The following is a 12,512-nucleotide window of genomic DNA, read 5'->3' on the forward strand; positions in this document are numbered from 1 at the left end:
TTCTGCCTCTCCTCCCTGTGGACCCCTGTCTCCCGCAGCACACTCTCTCTCTCTTTTGGTGGTGGGAGGTGGGGGCTTGTTTTCCCCATGTCCTTTAAATCTAAGTTTTAGTCCTCACCTCTATTAAGTTCTTTCCTTAGACTTTGAAGATTTTATCCGCAGTGGTGCCAACAATTTCAGCTTTTTGCCAATTGTTAAATTTATTTCTTCAGGTGTGATTTCCTTTGTGTTACAGTTCTGTATTTTTAAACCATCTGATTTGGCATTTTCATTTTGGTGTTATTTTATTTTATTTGTTTAAAGATTTTATCTTTCCTTTTTCTCCCCAAAGCCCCCCGGTACATAGTTGTGTATTTTTAGTTGTGGGTCCTTCCAGTTGTGGCATGTGGGATGCCACCCCAGCATGGCTTGATGAGTGGTGCCATGTCCGCGCCCAGGATCTGAACCGGCAAGACCCTGGGCTGCCAAAGTGGACCGTGCGAACCTAACCACTTAGCTATGGCGCCGGCCCCCTTTTTTTTTTTTAAAGTGGAGTTATTTTTTTAAATCACTTCACATTCAACATATTTAAGGTCTTCATCTTCCCTTAGATTCATGCTTCTGCACATAACTTATCTAGTTCTCTTCGTAATATCACCTTTGTCTTTTGGGTTGTTTCTCTTTAACTCCCTTTACCCCTGGGGTTTTGCCAGCATCCGATTTTTTTTGAGTGTGTGTTCAATTTAATGATAGAAGGAATTTCACACAGATTTATGAATGTGTGGGTGATAATCACTTAACCTAGAACTGCCATGAGACTTTGTGCGTGTGAGTTCCTGTTGATTTACAATTATATTGTTTTCATATTACCTAAAACATAGGGCACAGTTGAGATCCTGTAGGCCGGATATGGATCACACGTGTTTTTATGGCTTTTACAGTGTAGCTTTTTACTTTTTTCAACCATGAAAGATGTCCACAATAGAGTACAGCAAACATATCTGCCCCTGAGAATTACATACATTAACATAGTTAACATATTTCCCATTTAAGATCTACTGTGAATGGGCTTTATACCTACTGTCATTCCAAAGTATTGATGAGTCCACAGGATACTGGCAATAACTGTCATGGAATAATGAAAATACTCGTGATTTCTTGGTGACAAAGAGATACTGCTAAAACTACTGTGATGTGTTGCCTACATTCGTGATCGGAGGAATTGTCAAGTTTCAGTCAGAGGTTAGTGAAAAATAAAAACGTGATTTTTTTTCCCCCACCTACATTTCACAATCCCCCTGAATTCTGTCCATAGACCCACACTGAAGTCTGCTTGGACTCATATCCTTCAGCCTATTTTTTCCCACCCCCATAGGTAACCATTTTTATTAGTTTTCGGTTTATCTTCCCATTTTTTTCTTTTTGAAAAGAAAAATTTATCTATCCTTATGTGTTAGTATTTGCTCTCATCTCCTCGCCTCACACGCAAAAAGACCCTTGCTTTTTTCAGTTAATGTGTTCACGAAGAAATCACTATATTACCAGTAAGTGGGGATTGTCCTCATTCCTTTTTATAATTGCACAATGCTCCATTGTGTAAATACGCCATAATGTAGTCCTCTTGTCCCCTCTTGAAGGATTTTGGGTTGGTTTCCAGTCTTTTGCAGTGACTAAACTTGAGTTTATGACTTTATGGTTTTTGGCCAGTTTATTTTGGGGGTAGATTCCTAGAAGTGAGATTGCCGGGTCAAAGGATAAATGTATCTGTAATGTTAGTGTATACAGCAAAATTACTGTTCGTATCATTGAGCATTTCCACTAGCAGTAGTTAAGTTGTTTTGGATTTTAATGTAGTGTCTGTCAAATTCTGGGATCCAGAGATAAATTTTTGGAGGTTTGAATGTACAAATTTGAGAGACAGGTCTGTCATCCTTAATTCATTCGTTCCTTACTAATGCCCCCGCAGCCAGTCAGCTCAGTTACTGTAATTCCTGCTTTGTGTGGTTTTAAACGTCTGGCCTTTCCTTTTCTGTTGCTGTGAGTGTAAGTTGAGCTGTTACCTCAACTCTGACAGCCCCGGGGTTCATCTCACTGCGTTAGGTCCTCTTTCATCCTAACTCCACAGAGCTGTCAGACTAATTGTCTAAAAATCACATCAGTCGGGTCACTTCCTGCTCGGAAACCTCCCCTAACTCTGTTACCCACTCGGAATAAAGGCCTTGTGTCCTGTCACTGCAAACTCACCTTCCTGCCTCTGCAGCCTCTTGCACAGATCCTTTGCTCAGCCTCGTGCTTTGTTTTCCGGCCTCCTGCTCTTCCTCCCTTGCGAAACACCCTCTCTGTTCCTCTACCACCTGTTCAGATCCTGCTCATTCCCTGAGAACCGTTCAGAGCGCACATTTCGTGAGTCGTCTTGATCGCCGTAGCCTGGGTGATTTCTTCCAGACCCTCGGAACTTGGATTGCAGTTTTGTCTGTCTTTAATTTGGCAGTAAGGCAGTATGCCGTAGGGCAGCTCTGTTGGGAGCTTCAGCTAAGTGTTTTAAATTACATTTTCACTTTTTTATATATGTTCCAGGAGAATATAAGCCTCTCTATTGGTAAATAGCAGTTCTTAAAACTTTCTTTCCAGTAAAACACTCAGTTACTCTGCTTTTCATGCTAAGGTCCCTATGTATGCAGAACCTGGTCATCTTGTAGGAGATATATTCTGTTCCGTGAAGGGACTGAATTTGCCACGAAGATGTATAGCAAGCAGGCTTTAAAGCTGTCTTTTTTTTTAACCCCCTTATTTTGAGGCATAATTCACATACCATAAAATTCACTCATTTTAAATGTGTAATTCAGTGATTTTTAGTAAAGTTAGAGTTGCGCAGCCATCACTACAATCCAGTTTTAGAACATTTCCATCACCCCAAAAAAGATTCCTTGTACCTACTTGCAGTCACACCCCATTCCCACCCCAGCCCCAGGCAAGCACTAGTCTACTTCCTGTCTCTAGGGTTTGCCTGTTCTGTACATTTCATATTTCACATGATAAATGGAATCATATAACGTGTGGTCTTCTGCATCTAGCTTTCACTTAGCATAATGTTTTTGAGTTTCCTCCATTATGTAGCATGTATCAGTACTTCATTTTTTATTGATGAATAGTATTCTTTTGTGGCTGTGTGACATTTTGTTACCGTTCGCCTGTTGATAGATATATGGGTTGTTCTACCTTTTGGCTATTTAATAATGTGCTATGAACATTTGCATACAGGTCTTTGGATGGACATATGTTTTCTTGTTTTTTGGGCAGATCCCTAATAGTGGAATTGATGGGTAAATTTGGTATATGGTAAATTTATGTTAACCTTGTCATTTAATGTCCTAAATGTTTAATTACTAGCTTTGAGTAAAGACATAAAACAATTCGAGCACTTATGATTCATTCAGGTCTTGGGAATTTGGCTTCAAATTGGTTGTTTGAGAAATAGCAGAACCCATTTCCCATTTGGGCATGCATTTATGGTGCTTCTCTTAGATTTTGTAGCCATGGACTTAAAGGTTTTGAATAACTAAGTAGAGACAAAACTCAGCTAATGCCTCTAGAAAGCCATCTATTAGGATATTAATTGCAATTTTTTATGCTGCTTCTCAACTGTAATTGTTTGAACATGATTGTAATTATTCCCTTAGTTCTGTATAAAAATGGAATAATAAATTTTACAAGTAAGTGTAAATTTTGCAAGCCTTGACTTTCAGTAATGAAGTCATGTACACATATCTAAGGTAGTAAATGCTCTTCCCGGTAGATGGACAAGGATAATTCTGATAATGGAATGCATAAATTTTTGATTTACATTTGCAAAATGTTAGCCCCAGTTCTGGCATCTTTAAGATTCTTTTGATTAAAAAAGTGAAAAGTTTAAATAATTAACATTTAAATACTAATTAATGCATATTCAGATGAACTAGACCACTTTAGTTTGGGGAGTATAAGTGTAAATAAATGTCCAGGTCATGAGTTTGCTAGCTCTTCCTTGACCCATTGATTTCAGTCATTTGGACTCATCATCACACATTCATGTCATGAAGCTTTCACTTGTCTTTTTGTGTGGTTCCTTTGGAAGCCTTGTTGTAATCTCAAATTGAAAAGTCTTAGTACTACACTTTTTAAGGAAGTGAGATAAGAAAGCTTCACTCTCCTAAAGAAACAGCATGGACGGGGAGTTGATGGGAGGAACGTGGCTTTGGAATCCAAATACTTGGGTCTGAATCATTGCTACTTCTTAGCAGAGTCACTTTGGGCAAATTATTTAACATTTCTGAGGATGAGTTGCCTCATTTGTAAGAAATAGATAGTGCCCTCAGAGAATATGGTTATTGGATTCAGAGAGAGAAGATATTAAAGCTCTGTTGGCACAGTCTAGCGTTGTGGCCTACAGCGACTATTAGGGCCTTTCCTCACACAGTGAAACTGACCTGGAGCAAGCGGTTCCATTTGCTGGACGCCGTCTGCGGGTGGGCATGGGTGTGTAGAGTAGAAGGTGGTCATGGAGTTCGTTTGTTTAACAGCATGCATGGCTGTTTGTGTTTTAGGAATTAAGCCTGGTAGCAGTGTGGAGGACAGATTGGAGGGGGCAAGGCTGGTGATAGTGAGACCAGGGCAGAGACTTGCGTTAGTGACCCGGCTGAGAGAGTGATGCCTGGACTCGAGTGGTTGTAGTGGGTATGGAGAGAAGTGGATCGAGGGATGAGAAGGAGGGAGATTTGATGGAACTGATTTTACATCAAGGGTGAGAATCAAAGCTGACTCGTCTTACCAAGATGGGAAGCACAGAAGAGGGCTTAATTTGAAGGTAGACCAGTCAGGAGGCTAAGCTTGACCCTTAAAGTCCACGCAGAGGGCCTGGGGAGGAAGGGTGAGGTCCGTGTAATTAGGAGAAAGTGTGTGGTGGTTAGAAATGAAGATGGTGCTTCCATTGCCTCCAGGATTATTTTGAGTTGGGTACTGAGGCTTCTGTTAACCAAGATGGAAAGAAAGGCAGGGAGGGAGACATTCAGTTTTGGACACGTGAGTTTGTGGCCTCTGTAAGATCTAGGGAAAGGAGAGGAGGACGACGAAGAGCTGGATTCAGGAGCAGCTTGGAGTTGAGTGTCCAGAGAGTCTCGTGGCCACCGTCATCCAGGCAAAGTAGGAGAGCGCCAGGCCGGCCCTGCTGCTGGTGGCCGCTCCTGCTCCAGAGATGACTAAAGTGAAGTTGTAGACGTCTGTTACTGAGACTTGGTGCAGGACTCGGTGCGGTTTGTGTAGCCTGAAGCTTTAGCTTTCCTGCTGGGCAGTGCCAGCCTGTCTCAGCTGTGCACTTCAAACCAAGCGGGCTGAGTCATCCACCTTTTCAGGTGTTGCACTCATTTAAAACTTTAGTGGAATTTAAGAATTTCTCAGCTTGGGAGCTTTCCAGTCTCAGTCCTAAATGGCATTGAGTATCCTTTAATCTGCTGAATTGTTTTGCTTTGTATGTATCTACTGGATCATAGTAAAACCTAACAGTGTGTTCCAGGTGTGCAAGATGAGACCCTGCTGCTGCAGTGACCTCACTTCCTCCCCTTCCGGAATAGACTGTCTCCGGTACTGTGCAGCTCCCTGTGGCTGTGTGCTTCTTTCCAATACCGTCTCTACTCTACATCCGTATCCTTCTTGCTTTTCTTTCTATTTTTACTTCATATGTTGTGTAGGTTTGCTGAGTTTTTTGTGAATTTTTTATTAATGGAAAATAGAAACTACAGTGTACCTATTCATCACTTAGCTTTTTTCCTTCAATATTTTAAATTCCAGCCATCATGTCATTTCACCCACAAGAGCATATATCTAACAAGTATGGTGTTTTTGTTTGTTTATCATACGCACAGTAAGTCCGTGGTGGTCAGTGCCTTAAGCATATCTGTGTTGTATGGGGCATTACAGTGTCTTCCCATTCTTGCCCAGGGGTTTGCTAGCCCTCTCTCACCTTTCATAGGAGCACTCTTTTTTTTTTTTTTAATCTATATATAAAAGTTGTCTTATACTATATATACTCCTCTGTCACTTTTTTCACTCAGAACTTTCTAAAATTCATCCGTGTGGAAGTGTGTAGCTAAAGTTGACTCAGTTTGTGTGTGGTCTGTTGTGTGACTATCCTACAGTTTATTTGTGAATCCTCCTCTTGGTGGACATGTGGGTTGTTTCCAGGTTTGGGGTTTTTGTTGTGGTTGTTCTTATAAACAGTGCAGCAAATGCTGGTGTCTGCATGTTTCTTAGTGTACTTACCTACATGAAAGTTTCTCTAGGTCTCAGTCGTGTGTCTTCCTGTACATTTCCCATCTTAGGGGCCACACTGCAAGTAAAAGCCAGAGTGTTGTGCATACCTTTAACCAAATGTTAGAAAATAAGTAATTAGTTTATTGAACAATACCCAGGATCATTTAAATTGATCAGATTTAAAATGTTATTAAACTAGAAAAGCTAAATTTCATCTTATTTTCTAATAGTGAATTTTAACTATATTTTCATTAACTCTAATATAGACTTTATTTTTGGAAAATACTGTAGCATTTTAAGCCTCTGCTTTGTGTTTCTCTTTTTACATTTTTCAAAAGCATAACTGAAGCAGCTATGGATAGTCTTTTTTGGGAAAACCTTGTTTCTTGCATTCCTGCAACAATTCTGATTTGAATTCTCTTGCTTTGTTTAACACTCCTCGGCATTGGCTTCTGCAACAGCATCTGCTAGATGTATTTGGTCTTAATTTATAGAAATGGAGACAGGAATCAGGACTGCATTCATAGGCAAAAGTGATATCTGGATTTTTTGAGTATTTGAGGTGAAATTGAGGAAGGGAGAGAATTCTCTTATTACTTTAAAAGTTCTAGATTTCTCTCCTAGAGTAGAAAAGTAGTTATTATGTTCATTCAAGTCTTAAGAATTTTCATCCCTGTCTGTTCTAAATTTGGGAATTGTCAGGGGAATAATACATTAAGAGAATGCACAAAGCTTAATTGCTTAGACATGTGTTGAAGGAAATGCTTGGCCTGTAGTCCAGTCTGAGGGCCACAGCCGAGTCTCGTAAAGTGGAGGCTGCCCTCCTGTCTGAAACTAGAGGCTTAAATCCCCCGTCTCTCCCCACGGTCAGTGTTGCAGGCCCTCAGGTCATCCTCCATCTTCTGAACTAACACCTCCATAGCTGTGGGGTACAGCCTCTCTGACCAAAACCCCTACCCCACTCACCCCATTCTTTCCTCACCTCTCTTCTTGGAGCTTTCTGGAGTCCTAGTCCATGAATAGCAGAGTCCTCTGTAATCTCTGTGCACATTCATCAACCTCGTTGCCCTTCTTCAAAGACTAAGGCTCCTTAAAGCCAAGGAGTGGCTGTTGATCTTCGCCCACATCGCCCACATCGCACGAGCCTTCAGGTTGAAGGGGGGTCCGTACCCTCCAATGTTTACAGCCATAGACAGACTTGGTGGGGGCTCTGCTAATTCTCTTCCTGGAGTGCTCATCTGCTCACTGCTGGATTTCAGAAACTGATTGGGCGCTCTGGCACCCAGCTCTGAGTCTTCCTGTCCGCTCCCCAACATCCATTCTCTTAGGTGATTCAAGTTCTACGTGGACCTTGACCTCTCGCTTCCTTGGGCTCCATTCTGTTCCAGTTGCTGTTAGGCCTGGCCCAGCATAGGCCTTACCATCCACCCTGCACCACTTCCAGAGTCATTGATCTGACATCCCACTTCCAGCCACAGTCTCCTGTCCTTCTGTCCCTTATTCTTTCTCTAGAGACAGAGAATGAGGGCATGTGAGCCTTGCTTGGGCTTCATATCCTCTTCCAGCTTTCTTCACTTCTTCATGGCCAAAATTTTAAAGATTGTCTACATTTCTCTTCCTCTTGATCTTTTTAGTTTGATTTCTACCCTGAAAGCCACAGTGAAACTTTCCTTGCTGAGGTCACTAGTGACTTACATAAAACTAAAGCTGGAAGCTGTATTTCAGATATCATCATGATGATGAGAATAATGGCTAACATAGTTACACTGTGTTGCCTCATTTAATCCTGAGCCCCACGCCCCCCAATATTAAGTGATTTAGCCAAGATCATACAAGAAATAAATGGCTGTGACCATGATGAAGCCCAGCCGACCACAGCCTTTTCGTCTCTTGGCCTCCAGGATAGGGGTCCTCTCATTGTTTTTGGCTGTAATGTTGCAGGTACAAACTCTGTGGGTTCCCCATCATCTAGTTAGTTTCTAAATGTTCCTCAGGTCTCAGTGTGGCCCATCTCTTTCTGTAATTTCTCTGATTGACTCTGGCTCCCCGCCTCAAGTGGGGCATGTCAGAGGTTAGCCCTCCACCGTCCAGCTTCCTGGGATGATTCACAAGCCCCTCAGACTCACCATGTCCAGAGGGAAACTGCCTCCCACTGATCTGTTCTCCTCTGATGTGTCCTGTCCTAGTAGATGGTTCCATAGTCCATTTATAGATACATCGAGGTATTTATCATACACACTCAAGTCAGCAAAAGAGAAATCCGTAGAAGGCTGCTTGTTGCAGTCTTACTTAGAAGTGTTAAAAAGTAAACACCTGGAAGCTCTTTAGCAGGGTACTGGTTTGAGGATCAACAGAATATTATATGGCTCACAAAAAGTGAGGTGTATTTCATGAAGTGGAGTGAGGATGTCTCATTGTCAAGTGAAAAAAGTTGCAGAGCAGCAAATGGTTGATCCCAGGAGAGTCAGGAATCAGGGGGGATCAGCGGAGATTTATCCTTTTTTTTTTAAAGCTATGTTGTTCCTTGAAACAGAGTTTTCTTGAAAAACCAGTCCTGAGAGAGAGTCAGGAAAAAAATACTCTATGGCCAAGTCAGTTTGAGGACGGGATGCTTTGTGCTGTTTTTCTGACAGAAATTCGTAAGATATGTTCGCTTATGAAGGCCTCTGAAGTCTTGTAGCAAACAAAATAAAGTATTTAACTTCACTAAAGCTAGCATTTCCCAGATTCCCTTGATGTTCTGTTCAGTTGATGTTCCAATTAGTGTTTAGTCGACGACTGTTTTAAGTGCTCTTTTAAAAAACCCTTTCATTACTGGTGAAACTCTGAATTACTAATATTAAAAAGGATGTATTTTTCAAGATTCTCGGAGGTCGTTTAGTTAGTTCACATTTCTACTCAATGAAGGAATCTTATGCACCGTTAATCTTGAGAAATAGGCTGTTTGATTAGTTCACAGTTTGAATTCTTAGATAGCTCATTTAGTATTGACTCTGTTGGCTTTCATATGTCTTTGCAACAACACAGTCTTTCTGTGAGACAAGTCCTTAAACATACGCCCTCCCTTCTCCCATTAGACCTGCTTATTTTGACTCTTGTGTTCCATTCCGTTATCTTCCTTTCCCAGGGAGAGAGGAGAGTGGAGGAGAAGTGTGTGTGTGTGCGTGTGTTGGTGTGTGTTCAGGCTTCATGAGCCAGTGGCTAGTGTGAGAAGGTGCAGCTGGCTCTGCTGGTGGTGCCTGTCCTGATCGGTTGCACTTTGTGCCTTGGTTTCCTTGGCTCCGGCCTGTGCTTCTGAAAGGGGAAGCAGCAAATGTGCGGAGTCGGTGTTAGTCCTGGATCTTCATGACCACAGCTGGTAAACCCTGTCATCTAAGGGTCTCATACCAGAGTACTTTTGAAAACTACCTAATTTCTTAAGTATGTATGTCATTTAGTTTTGTTTTTAATATCTATCGGCTTTTTGGAATTCCTCAGTTTTTGGGTTATGTGATGTGATTTATTGGGAAAATATTTTTACCCCTTAAGCTAAAAACCATTTGAACCTCTCTGACATTTCATGAAGTCTGCTTAAGACTATTGATAGTTTTGGATGGCCTGGTTATGAGATGGAGGGTATATGCTTTGCAAAGTGGTATATTTCTGACAATTCAACATTGACAGATAAGTCAGTCTTTTATGGGCACCTGTATTGTATATTACTCCAAGCAGTTTTACAGTCAGTTTAATTCATTCAACACTTGAGTGATGCATAAGCAGATTACATACACACACACACCCTAGGATGGAAAACTCCATTACCAGGGCATCTTGTGTCCATTTGGGCACTCTAAGTATGGAGGTGCCCCACCCAGATGCCCCTTCAGGGAAGGACTTGGCTCCCAGTGTGGGGAATGTGGTTAGCAGATGGCCTCCAGCTGTCAGCTCCTCTGGGACCTGCCTCGGCTGCAGAGAGCTGCCTGGCCAAGTGGGAGCAGGAAGGCCTGGGAGCCCAGCCTCAGACCAGCAGGTCAGCTGTGGCTGTCAGCATGTGACCTGACCAAAAGGTCATTTTCCTGATGTGCTGCTTGTAATGTTTCCTTTTAGATTTAGTTCTAGATTTCTTTGCTGTAATGTTAGTGATAAATGTTTAAGTATATAAATGTGAGGTTCTTTAGGGGATATTAAAAATATAAGATAAGGTTGTCCTCTTTAAACTTCTCAGTTCAGTAAATAAGGATGTGAATTTTTGAGAACCTCAGTCAACTGTGTATGAATTCTGGATACTCAGTGGAGACGACTAGAAAAAGGGAATGGGTAGTTTGGAAGAGAAAACAAAGTACGTAAAAGCAGGAGTAGAATATTTTGCTAATTTTCAGCATATTCTGTATATAAGTTGAGATTTGCTGTGGCACCAAATTTCCGTACATAGAACTAGACACAAAATGTGTGTGATAAAGTAACCTTGACGTGGAAACTTGTATTTGATCTCAGAGTATCAGTGAGTCTTGAGAGAGTAAGACTGGTAACTGGAGTCAGAAGTGTAATATGAGGGAGATGACATGTAAGGAACATGTGTGTCCTGATGTTGAGCTAGGACAGTGGAGGTAAGGGAAAATCCACGTTAACCATCTCACTTGCTGTATTTTAACTTTGTGGTGGGGGGTGTTGGTATGATAAGTGGTATCAACTTTGTCCTTCATGCTGTTCTGATATTTGCAGTGTTTTTCTTAGTTTAAAAAAATGTGAAGCTTTTAAAAAATTTAGCTTTCTTAAATTTCAAAATATTTGAATAGATTTAATATTGATACAATTGGGAGTGATTTATTAGCTCTTTCAAATTATGAGCTCTTTTTTTTTTTTTTTTTTTTTTGGCGGAAGATTAGCCCTGAGCTGACATCTGCCAGTCCTCCTCTTTTTGCTGAAGAAGACTGGCCCTGAGCTAACATCCGTGCCCATCTTCCTCTACTTTATATGTGGGACGCCTACCTGGCTTTTGCCAAGCAGTGCCATGTCTGCACCCGGGATCCAAACTGGTGAACCCTGGGCCGCCGAGAAGCGGAACGTGCGAACTTAACTGCTGCACCACCAGGCTAGCCCCTATGAGCTCCTTTATTTGGAGCTGGTTGGGTTTCTAAGATTAATTAATAGATAATTGGTGAATCTTTTTTTTTTTCCTTATGGCTCTTTTAGTGGTTTCCCTGTGTATTGCCTTAAAAACGAAAGAACCTAAAAAGCAGACTAGAGTACTGGGGAATACCGGCTTGAGAATCCAGAGCTCTGACCTGTGGTCCTGCCGCTTTCTAGCACTGTGATCTTGATCAGGTTTGATTGCTTCTTTGAAGCAGTTTTTCTTTTCTTTTCTTTCTTTCTTTCTTTTTTTTTTTAAGATTTTATTTTTTCCTTTTTCTCCCCAAAGCCCCCCAGTACATAGTTGTATACTCTTCGTTGTGGGTCCTCCCAGTTGTGGCACGTGGGACGCTGCCCCAGCGTGGTTTGACGAGCAGTGCCATGTCCGCGCCCAGGACTCGAACCAACGAAACACTGGGCCGCCTGCAGCGGAGCGCGCGAACCCAACCACTCGGCCACGGGGCCAGCCCCCTCTTTTTTTTTTTTTTTGAGGAAGATTGGCCCTGAGCTAACATCCAAGCCCATCTTCCTCTACTTTATATATGGGACGCCTGCCACAGCATGGCTTGACACGTGGTGTGTAGGTCCACACCCGGAATCCTAACTGGCAAACCCCAGGCTCCTAACTGCTGCGACAATGAAGCAGTTTCTTCCTCTGTAAAAGAAGGAGCCAGAACCATCTTTAAGGTTAACCTCTAATTGTCTGTGGCTGTAATTGGCTCTTAGAAGCAAATATATTTGGTACCCAAATGCATGGTACATAAAGTTTCCAGTTTACGAGCAGGTTATATACCAGAAATGTATGGGTTAGCTTCATAGAAAGATGCTGTGTTCCATCGAATTAGTATGATGAAAGTAGACGATGTCTATTTTGTTTTACTATTGATAGTCTATAACCAGGGCAGAGGACAGTGCCTGGCACCTGGTAGTTTCTTACTAAATATTTGTTAAATAAATACTAATGGTCATTAAATTTCTGTAACTCTCATAAGTCTGCTTAAACACTATATTAAAATACATATACATTTGCAATGACCAGGGTGATATAAAGCATTACTAAATGAAACAGCAAGAAATAAATTTTAGCCTAAAATCTAGTGTTAGAAGGAAAGTGTTCAGAAGAAAGAAGGTAGAATTTT

General features: G+C 41.6%; 1 protein-coding gene and 1 pseudogene across 4 annotated transcripts in view; one reads left to right on the forward strand and one right to left on the reverse strand.

Moving 5' to 3' along the window:
* The window catches only part of CUL1 (cullin 1), a 113,452-nt gene that overhangs the window by 20,149 nt on the left and 80,791 nt on the right, over positions 1-12,512 (forward strand). The gene's annotated exons all lie outside the window — the stretch shown is intronic.
* LOC139083169 (U6atac minor spliceosomal RNA) lies at positions 5,840-5,989 on the reverse strand (annotated as a pseudogene).

This window comes from Equus przewalskii, chromosome 4, assembly GCF_037783145.1.
Source record: "Equus przewalskii isolate Varuska chromosome 4, EquPr2, whole genome shotgun sequence".
Classification (NCBI taxonomy): domain Eukaryota; kingdom Metazoa; phylum Chordata; class Mammalia; order Perissodactyla; family Equidae; genus Equus; species Equus przewalskii.